Source organism: Chelonia mydas, chromosome 14 (assembly GCF_015237465.2).
Source record: "Chelonia mydas isolate rCheMyd1 chromosome 14, rCheMyd1.pri.v2, whole genome shotgun sequence".
Taxonomy (NCBI): Eukaryota; Metazoa; Chordata; order Testudines; family Cheloniidae; genus Chelonia; species Chelonia mydas.
In genome coordinates, this window is record NC_051254.2 from 11,870,397 (window position 1) to 11,885,631 (window position 15,235).

Here is a 15,235-nt window from a genome sequence, read left to right on the forward strand (position 1 = left end):
ACTGATTGGTTCAAATGGATCCATTCTAGTTTTACACTGATGTAACTGAGAGCAGAATTTGGCCCTGTATATTGAAGAATATACTCCAGGCCCTTTCTTCTTGAAGAACTTGGGCTCGGAGTTATTACTTCAAGACCCAAGAAAACTAGATATTGTTTACAGTACTGTATATTCTGTCTGCATTTTTGTACTGAATAAATAGCATTTACCGTGTGTTTTATTAATACACTACACACTGTTCCCCAAAGGTGACTATATCTTTAAATCTACTTCTAGCACATATACAACATACAGACACACACACACACTTACATATACATACAGTACACATGCAGATATTGTTTCAACAAGAAACCAAAACCCTTGGCAGAGATGTACATGATCTTCAACAAATCCCTTTAGCTGTATACTGAATAGGATGTCAAAAATAATTACCAAGGTCAGCTCCAAAAAATGTCAAGTTCATTGGAGCATTTCATGCTTCTTGGAAAGAAAAATAATGCTGATGCATTTTAAAAACGTAAGGTACACTGAATGTTCTCTCTGGAGATACAAATAGTTTTCATAGAGTCTTTGTAACAGCTTCTCATCTCAACCTGCACTATTTCTTAGTCCTGTTGCAGAGATTTTTTTTTTTTTTTTTTTTACTGACACCTAAGGTAGAATTGGATGAAAAATCTTGTTTGTCTTTCCCCAAAATATTTTGTAGCAAAATGCCAACAACAACAAAAAGGCCCACATTTTCAAACATTCCTAGTTTTGGTTGCCCGGCTCATGAGGGCCTGATTTTCATAGGCACTGCATACCTGTAGCTGTCATCAAACGGGAGTCCCAGGTTTTCAGCACGTCTATAAAAGCTGGATTTTCTAAAGTGCTCAGTGTTGGCCAAACTTCCCCCAACACAGTCAATGGTAATGCTACCAATGACGTCAACAAGAGCAGAGTGATGCCATTTTGAGTGCTTTTGAGAAATGTCAGATTAAGTGTCAAAAATGGAAGCACCCAATATTAATTTTCACATTTGACAATGTGGGCGTGCCCAAAAATTAAATTTCTGGGCATTCTAATGTCTGTTTACTAATAACAGACAGGAAGTAATAAACCGGTCTTTTGTCAGCAAAGGTACCTCAAATGGCATGCTATGATGATGAACAAGAATACATATACAGGAACACAAAGACAAAGAAACTGTGTTGTGCAACCTTTTTGTCTACTTATTGGACGGTTAATGCAAATGGGCACAACCCCAAGAAAAACTGGCATGATGAAGTTTCCCCTCTTACAGAAAGGCAGGGAAAAGATCCACTTGCCTGTGTGAGGATTATGATTTTGTGGTTTTTATTTTGTGCTGATGAGATTGAACACACAAAACTTTCACCTCTAGCTTTTTTTAAATTAAAGAATCCATTCTTCCCCTTTGGAAGAAAACTTCAAAGGCACAAAGGGTAGTTTAGCACCCAACTGAACTGCTCTTCGTACGCAAGAATATTTTGCTTTGTTAATACTGAATGTAAAATAAACCCGAAGAATATATTATCTGGTATATGAAATTACAGGGAGTATTCCAACTTTGAAAAGTTCTTAATTCTTTTCCACATGGATGGATCAGTTAATTATTACACAGTGATTTCAATAAGCAAAGTGGTGTCTTCAATACATTGCTCAAGTCTATACTCACACTGGGTCTTGGCGCTGGAGACAAGGCTCGCTCTTCTACCCACGGGAAGCTCTGATGGAAGACAGCAACCATTAGAAAGACTCCCCAGCTCCAACTGCAGGCCTCTCATGTGACTGATTCCAGTGACCCCTGCCAAGGCAGGTCACTGCTCTTAGCGGAGCTATCATGGAGGGTAAGGGCGAGAATGAAGCCAAGGAAACAGGAATAATGCAGTACAATTTAAAACCTAACCATGTACCTTTAGGTTAATGGAACTAAACTGCTGTAATCCTGAAAAGCAATAGAATGTGACTGAGAATGCAGCTACTGTACTTGAAATTCAATTAACCATTAGGTTTCCCAGAAGACTGGTGGGAAGGGTTGTTATTTTTTTTGTTAACTATAATTGGTTTTGTATTAAGTTTAATATTTAAAAATGAAATAGACATTGCTCTAATGAAATGTATCACCTCAAATCCACTCTAAAATCTCCCACAACAGCCACATGTGGGATATCTCATCAGGTGCGGACTCACTTAGCCGACTCCCACTAAAAGCCACAACTCCCTGAAACCAATATAATGACACAGATTTAGTCTCCTGTGTTCACTCTGGCTGGACCTGCTCAACAAGCAGAATTCAGCAATCTACCACACATCTGAAAGTCAGCACCAACGCAGCACTGAGCTGCGGTTCTAACTAAAAAGGGGAATAAACTACAGCAACACACAAAACAGGTGAACTGGGGAAATCGGAAGGTTGCTGTTACTGATACAAATGAATATTCTCTTAATAGGTCTGTGATTTATTCAGGTTAAGTTCTCTCTGGTGAATAAGGAAAAGAGTGTGACAGAACAAGCTCCAGAACTTTCTTTCCATTTTATTTATTAAACAAAAGTAATTAAGCCGTATCTTAATTGCTTGGTTTTTATTTTAAAAAGAATGCCAAAATTAGACCCCTGGGCACCCTAAAAATAGAGAAGTACAAATAAATTCATTGATCAGAAGAAAGAGAGAGCGAGAGAAAGATACGTAGGGACTTTCTAAACACAGAATTATGGATAGAGAGTCTCTCTTGGCTCCCCGATGCACACAGCCAAGGTATCAAATCTCAAGTTAGTATCACAGTTTCAGGACATGTAAACTCCCAGACCAAACACTTAAGGCATCAAAGAAAATAACATCACTGTTTCTCCTCCCAGTTTCTTTCCCTTCTCTACATTTTAGTGCCAAAAAGGGCCCAATCCTGGCACTCTCCTACCTGGTCATCAGGGCCACTGCTCTTGTACAATGGAGAAAACATAAATCTGCTGCTGAAGGTAGGAGTGGCAGGGTTTAGTGAGTTCGCAGAGGGACGTCTGTGCCCCAGGCAAGCTACAGAGCTCTGCTACGTAGCATTGTTCCTACATAGTTGTCTACAGGCAGAGGTGGGGCAGCAGACGGACCTGTCTTTGACTTCCCAACCCAGCCCCCATGGAGTACAGGATCACTGAGGGCTATTGTAGTCTCCGGACTCCACTGTTGTTACACAATCTGGGAGGGGAGCAGATTGGTCTGACCCAGTATGGCCATTCTTATGTTCCCTTTTGACCTAGCTTCCCCTTCCTTTTACACTGTGCCCACACAGCCACATGACTAGCCAGGATTACAGGCTACAATTCCTTTACTTTGGTCACACAGATGTTTAGTGCATGAAAAGGCCACTGAAAAGGCTCTATCTGGTGTCGAACATGGTAGCCGGATTCCAGTATCGTATTATGCAATGTTTCAGAGTAACAGCCGTGTTAGTCTGTATTCGTAAAAAGAAAAGGAGTACTTGTGGCACCTTAGAGACTAACCAGTTTATTTGAGCGTGAGCTTTCGTGAGCTACAGGTTGCATCCGATGAAGTGAGCTGTAGCTCACAAAAGCTCACGCTCAAATAAACTGGTTAGTCTCTAAGGTGCCACAAGTACTCCTTTTCATATTATGCAATGTCATTCAGTCAGTACAGTGCCTCTCTATTTACTATTATACTACATTAAAGGCACCGGTCTATATCTTTAAAGCCCTCATTCAGTTAATCCTGGGCCATAAGAATCCATGTTCAGACTGTCTCTAGGGTCAGTTTAATTTTGCAAAGTTATTAAAATGATGAGTGTGGTATAAATGCCTGGATAGATTAGATTAGGTCTAAACCTGCTTCAGAGCCTATTCTTTCCATAGTACTACTACAAAAAGAAAAAACACTCCATCCACCCTCTGTTGGTGGAAAGAAGAGATAGATCAGTATTTCTTTGTGTGTTTGTAACCCACTTCTCAGTGCATGTTGTGTGCTCTCCGCTGTGCCCAGCCCACAGAGGATGTAAGTTTTACCACTCTTAATTCAACAGGCTCGCTCTTAAAGGCTCGCTCTATCAAGCTATAGCAACTTCTGCTTTTAGCACTGACGGTCTCCAGTTGAATGCATAGTGTCTGCCTAAATGAGAACCCATCGTATGTTCACTTTATAATTTGGGGGAGATCTTCAGCTACCATGGTGATGGCAATGTTCCCTCTCATTTTTGACAGGCCGTGTGCGCAAAAAGTTTCTTCCGTGCAAATTGTTGTACTTCTGTGCAAATTTTTGTGCGTGCGGTGTTTCGCTGTGTGCGCGGGGTTTAGGATCTGTGTGCACGCGCGCACGCGCACAGCTCAGAGGAAACAGTGATGATGAGTGCTATATACAAGACCAGACAGGCAATTAGAGATGAAGCTAAGTACAGTTCTCTTGAATCCACCATTGCCTTCTTTTGGCAGATGCAGATGCAGTCAAGAACTTTACCTTTAACCAGGGCTGACTCCGGCGTTTTTACCGCCCCAAGCGGAAAAAAAAACCAAAACCTTGCTGCCGAACGGGGAGGCGGAATCCTGCCCGCCAAACACGGACGCGGAGTGAAGGTGCAGCTGCCAAATTGCTGCCGGCGACCGAAGAAGAGTCCCATCCCCGCCGGACTTCAGAATTCAGAAACGAAAACATATTCTTCATGACCTATATAATCTATGCTCTCACAAGTACAATTGGTTTTTTGTTTATTGAGATGTCGCAACATGTTATCACTGACCTCAGTGATAACAAGAGACATTTCTCCAGGGAATTAGATAGCTCAGGAGATTGGTAATGGGCTTATACAGCTTTTCAGTTCCAGAATACTGGTCCAAATGCAGCCGTAGATGGCAATTTCTGAAACTCATTGCCCTCTGATAACTGTTTCGTGATCTACATGGAATGAATTTAATGTTCAAAGTAGAACTACTCACATGTTTAAAGTTAAGCACATACTGGATCAGGGCGTTAATGTGCACGGAAAGCAAATCATCCGACTCCCTAAAGCAAGAGGTGGTCCTCACAGACCAGAGTGTAGTCACACAGGGCCAGATCCTGATCTCAGTTTAAGCAGTGTGAATTTTGAAGTTAAGTCTGCTGATTGGAGTTACACCGGTGTAAATGAGACACAAACCTGGCCCAGAAGTACGCCCTGCCACTGTATTCATCAAACTCTGTCCTGTGATAAAAGATGTTAGCCTGGTAATTGACAAACACTAAATTCACACACACCTTTATAAGGACATGTCATTCACACCCAAGCTGATTTTTAAGAGACTTCTATTAATACTCACTAATTTTATAAACTTATCAAGTAACAGCCATTTGCTTTAGATCTCTGATTAACAGGATTACAGAAAACACACAAAAACCAGTTCCAGCTGTTATTCTAAATAAGCAGAGCCCAGCTAATCAGAAGGGTTTTGTTTTGTTTTTTTAAACTGGATGCTGTGAGCGATAGAACAAACAGCTAGAATTTTCCAGAAAGCCACCACACATTTTCTTTTCATCTTCTAATGCTTGTTTCAGAGACTCTTTACCGAGAAAGTCAAAGGTATGTTCATGTGTCATGTGAACATGGCTTTGTTCATACAGTTACCTAACTGAACTCAAAACTCACCAGCCATTAGCTCTTCAAAAAAACAAGCTGAAATTCACTTCTGAAAAATATCTATATGCTCAAAAATATATCTGAACCACACATGGTCCAAAGCTGGAATTTACTAGTTCCCCCCTCCCCAACAAAGTCCACCAAAGATGTTCAAGAAAAAGGATCTCTTGTGAAATGTTGGCAATTCAGCTTCATATAAAAACGAACAACTCCAAGCATGTTAGGAGCCCAAGAGTGTTAGTGAAATCTGGAAACTAATTTTAAATAAGATCACAACCTCAAAATTAAATAATAGATGTAGCCTGCCTGCTGCATTATCAAATTTTAATTAGATTCTTTGCTGCTGTATGTCTTTGATCTTAGCTAAATCAATCATAGATGCATTGTGGGCTTGTTGGGTGTTGCGGGAGGGAGTATATGTCATGCTAAGATCACACATAAAACAGAATAATGTGCTTGAGCCACATTGCTGCAACTATGGGAAAAGAGGGTAATCCCTGTGAAATATCACCTATTGCACTGGACTACCTTACTATTCACATTTATCCCCATCACAGGAAAACAGCCAGGCTCTTCAAAATAAGATAAGTATCCACGTGTTTGCTTTTGACAATAGCATATTACAACAATCACGTTATTGGGGTTCATATTGTAGAAGATTTAGGCAAAGATTTGAAAAGGAGTGCAAGGGGTTTTTGGTGCCCAACATTCGAAATCCCTACGTGCTTAATTCCTTTCTGCCTCTTTGAAAATCCCAGTCTTAATTATTTAACTAGATTATGTAAATAGCCTGGACCATAGAGGCTGAATCTGGTAGCCTTACACTGCATGGAACATTACACCACAAGTAGTCTCACTGAAGTTAATGGGACCGCTTTTTTGTTGTTGTTTTGACCCTAACAATTAGCCAGAATCAACACAAATTTGCAAAATGTTTCAGTCAGCTTGAATCTCTATTTTTTGGTCCACGAAAAAAAAAAAGTTGTCCAAAAACCTTCACCTACTTCTGCTTTAAAACCTGAGACTTTCTCTCAGTCAGTAGCTACATGGTCAATTGTGCGGCTGGCCAGCTAGCAGGGCAAAAGTGCATGACTGTTTTGGGTGACTCGATAGGTAATAGTTTTTCATCTGAGTCAGTTCCGAAGCAATGCCACAGAATCCTGTTAGCAGAGAGAGGGCTTCTGGAGGTGCTGCCTTTCTTTTTAATGAAGCATACAACAGAGATCTTTACCACACAGGGTCATTAAAGACCTTGTTGCTCTTTTCATTAAAGAAGGGGTCAAATTTCAACTCAGGAAATTAAATGCTGCCTCAATATACTTTCTTCAATTTCGGTAAGATGTGGCATCTTCACTTCCTGCCATCAACTTGTTTGTTGCATTGCTACGTGCCGTTTCATGGCTCTCACATTCTATCCCACAGGTAGCAGTTTAAGGACTGAGGTCTGCCATTCACCTATTCTGAGGCTTAACTCATAGTGCTTTGCAAAGGTGTGAGATCCCACAGTGAGCAGTGCATTTTTCTGACCCACAGTAGTACATAAAAGCAATACAAAATGTAAAGAAATAAGTAGAGATGCTTATAAAAAAAAGTCGTTTCTGTTTTAATGTTGTATAATGGGGTGTACAATGTACTGCAGTTTTTTGGTCATAGGGTACGGGCTGTTGCACAAAAGGAAGAATTTTAAATCACATTAAGTCTGCTTATCACTTGTCTTGAAACATTCATCGTTGAGACAGGATTTTAACGTTCTGGACAGTCTGTTTTGTTTTGTTTTTTTAAACAAAGCATTTTGCATAGCAAAATATCATCTTGGTTACCTATTCCTGGGGAGGAGCGGGGGAGTCTGACAGCATTTTAAGCTATAATAATGCAACCAAGTCATCTTGGGCTCAAATAGTTTTATAATCATTTCTTCTCCCGCCCTCCATTAGTTTTCCTTGAACTACCAAGGCACAGAATAGAGTTTAAAAATGTGAAATGTATTCCGTTACTTTCTTCATCGTATCAAGGTCTTTTCTTTCATAAGGTAAATTTTATTTTACTTGTTATGCCTTTATAGCTAGTTAATGGCTGTGATGTGTTACTTCACTTTCATTTAGTTTAACAACTCTAATTTTTTTGTAAAAGTGCTTCCAAATCAGCTGAAAATAAGAAATTTATAAAAATGCTTTCAACTTACCAAGAAAATAGCTTAATTTTTTTTAAAGTGACTTTGAAAGGATTTGGGTGCTCAGCTTAAGTCATTTTAAAAGGGCCTCAGCAACTTTTGAAAAATCAGGAGCCTTTAGCACGACAAGTGGAGCATTCAGAAATCTCTGGTCAATGCTGGAAATTTGGGCAACTACTACAGTTTGGTGAGATTTTCAAAAGGAGCCTAAGGGAGGGGGATACCTAAATCCTTTAGGTTCATTTGAAAATTCCATTCTTTATTTTCATAGAGCATCTTACATACCATTTGTATAGAACTGAGTGATTAATTCGTAGTAGGTCTGAAAAGTTTTACCTCCCCCTCTGCTTACAGAATAGCGGTGGGAAGGAAGATCTTTTAGCAGCTCCTAGGATTTTTTTGTTGGAATTCGTTCAGTTTAAAGAAAAAAAAATTATTGTATTGATCAGAATTTTCTCCAAACATGCAATATGCAAAATTCAAGCTCAGTTTCTTTCTCCTGATTAAGTCACTTGGCATTGTTTCTGCTCCCTGATTAGCTGAACATGCCAGAACATCCACCATGAACTTCTGTACATGTGAACATAAAATGTTTCTTCAACTATGTGTGCATACAATTTTGAAAGAGGCTTTCCTCTCATGATACTTGTGAGTCAATCCCTCAAATATTTGAGAAAGGGGACACAAAAGGAACGTGAGCATAGCCAAAACAAATTCTTGGGTTATTCCTTAGGATAAGTCAATACACAGAAACCACTAATATATGCTACATATGCACTAATATATGCAACAGTGGGGAGGTACCTCATAAATGTTTGTTATGATAAATGAAATTATTTCAAAACTATTCCTCAGCAGTCAGGAAAAAAAGTCACTGCCATCAGAGTGCTGTTTGGCATTATAGGGGAGATGTGGTAGTGGTCATAGTACAACTCCTAGTAGAAAGGACTGCAAATCACAAAACCATCTAAATAGCTGCCACTACATGGCATCCCTGCTGAAGCCAGAGACTGGTGTCCATCCTGAATGCAAATGCTAGGTGCCCTTTCATTCCTTTGTGCTAGTGCACCATACAGCTGTTCCCCGGAGGTTGGGGCGAACTGGCTCCACCAAGCCTTTACAGCTCCCACTTCCATAGGAAGAGGGAATGAGGAGGAGAGAAAGGAGAACCCAGTGGTTAGGGTGCTAGCCTAGAATACAAATGTCCAAGTCCCTACTCTGCCATAGACTGCCTGTGTGATCTTGCGAAAGTCACTTAGTCTCTCTCTGTTTTGGATCTCCACTGGTAAAATGGGAAAAACAGCACTTCCCTACCTCAGAGGTGCTGTGAGGATAAATAGATTAAAGACTGTGAGGTCCACGGGTATTATGGTAATGGTGGCCATGTGAGTACCTTAGCTAGATATCAGAGCCTTAACTCTGCCCCAATATTCCCAGAGGTATATGGACACTGGCATATCAGGGGGCATTCCCTGCAACAGGCCTGTTGCAGTTCACTCCTTCTCCAGAGCAATAGAGATGACATGGAGTGAATGTGACTTGCTGAGTCACAGTATTGTTCTGGAGCTGCTTAGAGAGAGTGGTGCCTTTATGCCCCTTTCTAATGGCTAAAATGGAGATGTGCAAGCAAGTCCTGGATAATTATTAAGATCTAAATATCAAAGCAGGTTAAAAAAAAAAAAAAAAAAAAACCTACCAGTGGAAAAGCTGCAATTTTTTTAGGTTGTGGGCAGTTTTCATCCTTCTGATGAAGGATTGAAAATTTTCAATGAAAGCAGACATGATCCTTGACAAATATTCATTCTGTATGCAATATAGGTGCAGCTGTGTTGGTCTCAGAATATTAAAGAGAGAATGTGAGTGAGGTAATATCTTTTACTGGACCAACTTCCGTTGGTAAGGAAGACACGCTTTTGAGCCACACAGAACTGAAGAAGAGCTCTACGTGACCCAAAAGCCTGTCTCTCTCACCCACAGAAGTTGGTCTGACAGCACTCTGACAAAGGGGCCTGCTCTAAAGCAAGATTTTTGCAAAGTATAAAATGCTTTGAGATCCTAGGATGAACAGGGGTCCAAAAGAAGGGCAAAGTAAATTATTATCCACCAGACTAATGGATCAGATGCTACGGTGGTGTGCCCTCCCGAAATGCATACATAATCATAGCCCATATTAAAGATGCACTGCTGTACAAGCCCCTGGACTCTCCTCTGCCACTGTGCCCATATTTATCCATCTTCAATACTTAGATGGTCCCTGTTACCTTTACTGAGTGTCTGACAATTCTTAATGTATTTATCTTGACAACACCCTTGTGAGATAGGGATCTGCTGTTATCCTCATTTGACAGTAGGAGAGCCGAGGCCCAGGGGGGCTAAGTGACTTGTCCGAAGTCATGCAGAAAGTCTGTGGCAGAGAAGGGAATTCATAGATTATAAATAGGGCCCTACCAAATTCACAGTCCATTTTGGTCAATTTCACGGTCCTGGGATTTTAAAAATCGTAAGTTTCACGATTTCAACTATTTAAATCTGAACTGTCACGGCGTTGTAGCTGCAGGGATTCGGGCTCCGAAAGGAGCTGTGGAGGGGGTCACGAGGTTACCGTAGAGGAGGGTCGCGGCACTGCTGTGCTGCTGCTCGTGGCAGCGCTGCCTTCCGAGCTGGGCAGCTGGAAAGTGGTGGCTGCTGGCTGGGAGCCCAGCTCCGAAGGCAGCCACTTTGACACACACACTCCAACTCCGGTACTGTGAGGTGCTGAGCCCCCTCCGCTCCCGCTGAAGTTACTGTGAGTAGTGAACACTCAGCACGTCTCAGAAACAGGCCCATGGCATGGTACCTGAGGCTTTTATAGGATCTAGAAGTGCATTTAGATCCTGCATTTAGCAGCGTGGCAGAGAATACCCCGGGGGGAGTGGGGGGGGTGGTTATTTCCGTTTCCTCGTAATCAAGCTGAACAACAGCACTTCACTTAATTCATGCAACTGCCATACTCCGATAGGGCATGTCATAACAACGTGAAATTTGAAAATGCCTGATTGCTGAAACCAGCAGCTAACAATAGCTTTCTAAAAATAACCATGCTTTTGATTTTGCGGTTTTAAAGAAAGGCAATGTAACCACAATAAGTTTATCTTCTATACCCACTAATCAAGTACCTCTGTATTCCCCTTGATTCTTTATAGTTCCAGAAATAAACTTTCCATCCCAGGATCTGTAAGCACTTTACAAGCATTAATGGGTTTCAGTCTCATAAAATCCCTAGGAGGTATTATTCAACTTAGAAAATGGAGGCAATGATCAACATTACTAGGTTACTACTAGAGTTGGATGAATAATGGATTTATCAATTCACTGGCAATCCCCTTTCCCTTCCCCCAATAATTTAAGCTCAAATAAAAATATTCATTAAAAATTTTCTGTGAATTGAAAAGTTTTAAAAAAAATTCATTTGGGATCACAGGATTCCTCCCTCCCCCCCCCCCCCCAAAAAATCAAAGCATTTTCTTTCGTTTTTAACCATTTCTGACTGCTCTTTAATAAAACTGACGGAAACTTGAAACTAAAAAAAAAAAATCACATCAAACTAAAATAGAAATGTTTCATTTTTAAAAAGTTAGAACATTTCAATTTTTGTAGGATTTTATGAAAATACGAAACGTTTTGGTGTTGCTGAAACTGCATTTTTTGCCCAAAAAAGGTTTTGTCCAAAAAATTTCACCCAGCTCACATTATTACATGGTGGAATTTCACACACCACAGCTTTTCCCTGTTCCTAATCCAGGAAATAAATCGGTAGGAATGGTCAGCAATGGTGACTTCTTAACTACCACCAATGTCACTCAGGAAGTGTGTAACAAGGCCAGGAGCATAACCTAGTCTCCAGACTGCCAGTTCCCTCCTTAACCGCAAGACCATATTCCCCTAGCCACTGTACAAGCCCACCCAGAACCCTGGAAATGTACTCAAGCAGCTAATGTGTGCTATCACCTCTCCTGTTGCAGCTTCACCACTATTGGCTTCTGAGCTAGCTGCAGTCACACCTCTGATTGCAGCATAGACACCCATTGCACCTCACAGTATTTAGTGTATTTATCCTCCTAAGTAGAAAATGTCTATTATTCCTATTTTACAGGGGGGAACTGAGGCACAGAGGGACGAAGTGACTTGCCCAGGCTCTGTGGCAGAGCAGGGAATTGAATGCAGGCCTCCTGAGCCCCAGATTAGCACCTCAACTGCTGCACCATACTTACTGTCTATGCCAGGGGGCTGAAGTCTGACCATTCCCCAGTACAAAAATATACCATACAACCTTGGAGTCATGGAACAGAACTGGGTGCACTGTACAATCCCACTGCCTTCCACAGTTCCTGGCACACTAGTTTCCTGACAAAGTGCGTAAGTGGGGAAGAGAAGAGATGTTTCCTGAATCCGTGAAGGATTAGCCAGAAATTTGCCCTTAGTTTCTACTTGCCGACTTGCATAGTTAACTTCCTCCAGTTTAGCTCATAATTTATTTGCGCACTGTCTGTTAGTAAACCAAGATCATCTGTAAATGCAAGGGGGTTTATGGCATCCCTGTCACAGCACCACATACCACGACTGGCTTTGGGCTAAGTCACTGCCTTAATTTCTCCTCCCTCTGGTTGGCTCTCCCAACCTTCCACTCTGGTTTGGTTGCAACTGTGACTTGGCCCTGCAGCTAAGGTATTAAAAAAAAAAAAAAAAGTCAACCCCTTCTAGGGTATACTAAGCCCAAAGCGAACACACAAAGTCTTCACCCCAGTGCGAACCTGGGCACAGCCCTCCTTCCTGGGGATATGTATTCTCTCCGGAGCCCAGGAGGGGCTCCTTTGAAGTCTCTCCCTGCTCTCGGTTGAGCAGTAACTTCCAGAACTTTCTACATGGATTTTCCCTTTGACTTGCTACAGGCTGCTCTTATCTGCACCACTAAGGCCTGATTTAGCCACCTGAACTGCCAGTCACGTGACATTTTCTCCAGCTGGGGAAGCGATCTAAATGTGTCATTGGTTGATCTGGACCCATTTTCCTTAATGGTCAGTCACCCTATGACATATGACAGTCACCCATAGACTGTTAATATGATGGTTTGATAATTCCAGAACAGGCAAAAAATGTTCCCAATAAGAAACAATTTGGTGTCCTTTGATACAGCACCGCAGAATGTCAGAGAATCCACTTGACCAAATGGAGAGGCCACAGAACCAAACCAGTTTACCACTGGAAATAAAATGATTCACCCGTCTGCACATGGCTGAAAGGTAGAGGCATGACTAGATGGACAAGCATTGTATAGTCACCATAACATATTTATAAAGGTGCCACAACAACTTTAACTATTATTTTCTCTTCTTTCAGGCACTCCTCATCAGGCTGTGAAAATAGCAATTCCCTTCGGCTGAGTGCAAAGCGTATACAAAGAAGAAAACTGAGTTTAAAAGCTCCCCACCACCACCAATTTCTAGAGCTATAGAAGCACAAATTTACTTAGGGAGAGTCCTACCTAGCTGACTGCTCATGACTTTTGTAAGCCCATTTTCTCTCTCCCAGTGTGCTAAATTTTCAGTTGTTCGTACAAATGCCCTCCCACCTCTAAATTCAACAGAATCACAGTGGTTCCACAACATTTTTTCCTTCATATATCTACATGGAGAGCAAAAAGGGAGAAATTAAAGCCTCACATTGGATCTATTGAATCCAATAGAACCAACTGCAAAGACTGGAATGTTTTGTCAGAATTTCCCCATCACTCCAACCCCATATTTCCATCACAATTTAATTGTGTTTTCATTTAAAAATATCGAAATACAGAAATACTTCAACCAGCACTAATATCACAGGGAACTGGATACCTGCACCTTACACCAGTGCTGAGCAGGGTAAATAAATGTTACCATTCTTATTTGAAATTGTTTCATGCCTACTTTGTACTGTTGTGAATGATAGAGGATCAGGCCCCAAGAATTTTCAACCCAGAGAAAGGCAGTTTTTTTTTCCCTTTAACATATATGCTTGTTTTATTTTTAAACACTGGATTAAAAGCTTATTATTATCATTAGACTTACTAAATGAGCTACTTTTATAAATAGGGAATATGGCAGAATGTTGACATCAGGCTTTGAAACCATGGTTTTGAAGTACGTGGTAAGTTACGTTTAATTACATTGACTAAGTACCATTCATATCCATGCTAGTTCATGTGGGCAAAAAAAAAAAAAAATATTAACGAGCTAATGTGATTCCTTTATTCACTATCATTCATAGATGCCACTGGGCTTTTGTTAAATATAATTTAATTGCATAATACATCAGCCTAGCTGTCACCTTCATGCTGATTTAGACAAATTTTGTAGCATTATTATATTTATCATGAATTATTTACTGTCTGAATTAACTGGAAACAAAATGAGGCTCACTAGGAAAAAAGTTAATTCTGAAATGGCAATATATAACACGGGTATCGCTCTACATCACTTTCCACTGCTCAGCTGCACCAAGTTATCGTGAAGTATATTTCCAAAAAAATCAAGCTGATAGTTCTGGAACTGTAATGGTTTGATCCTTTCCAAAGGAAGTGATGAGAAGACTTCAGGCATCATGATCTGGGGACAATTACCCTGCTGTAAAAGTCAAGAGGCCTGTGTTCTGTTCCTGGGTGTGTGGATTGGGCAAACCAGTTCATCTCTCGTCTGCATCAATATAACACAGTGATACTGATACTTACCTTCCTCCCATGATAGAGTGTTTTGAAATCTACAGATGATACATACATTATGTAAGAGTGAAGTGTTATTAACCAATTTAAAGACAGCCCCATCTCTTCCCCTCTCACCCATCCCAGACAAACTTCCTCCTTTACAAAACAAGATTTTAAAAATTTGCCGAGTGCTTATAAAGGAGGTTATGGACAAATTTCTATTGTGCTGTAATTTTCAGACTAATTCCCATGCACCTGAACCTCCTGCTCAGATAAATAGGAGTTTGGGGGAAGACACGTGTACCAACATCCCACCCCTCCATGGGCAGTGAGCAAGGATTAAAACTGTGATCTTCAATACCAAAATCACGAGCCTCTACTAGTTTCACTAGAAGAGTAATTCCCTTAGTTGGGAACAGTAATAACCTTTTATCCCTTCTGAGGACCAGTTTCTAGAGGGGGATCTGATAATTATTCAAATGTGTTTCTGCAAGGAATATCAGATGAGGCCCGTGTTTGATGATTACTATACATTGTTTGTATTATTTTAGCACCTAGAGGTCTCCACAGAAATCAGGAATAGAGCTGTATGGAGAACTGATTTTTCAAGTCACTGGCTGAACGGAAAAATAAGGAAAAAAATGGTTTGGGTTGAATGAAATATTTTGTTACTTGTTTTTTTTTTTTTTATAAAACTGAAGTGAAATTTGAAATAAAAATCCTTTCAAACAGGAAAAC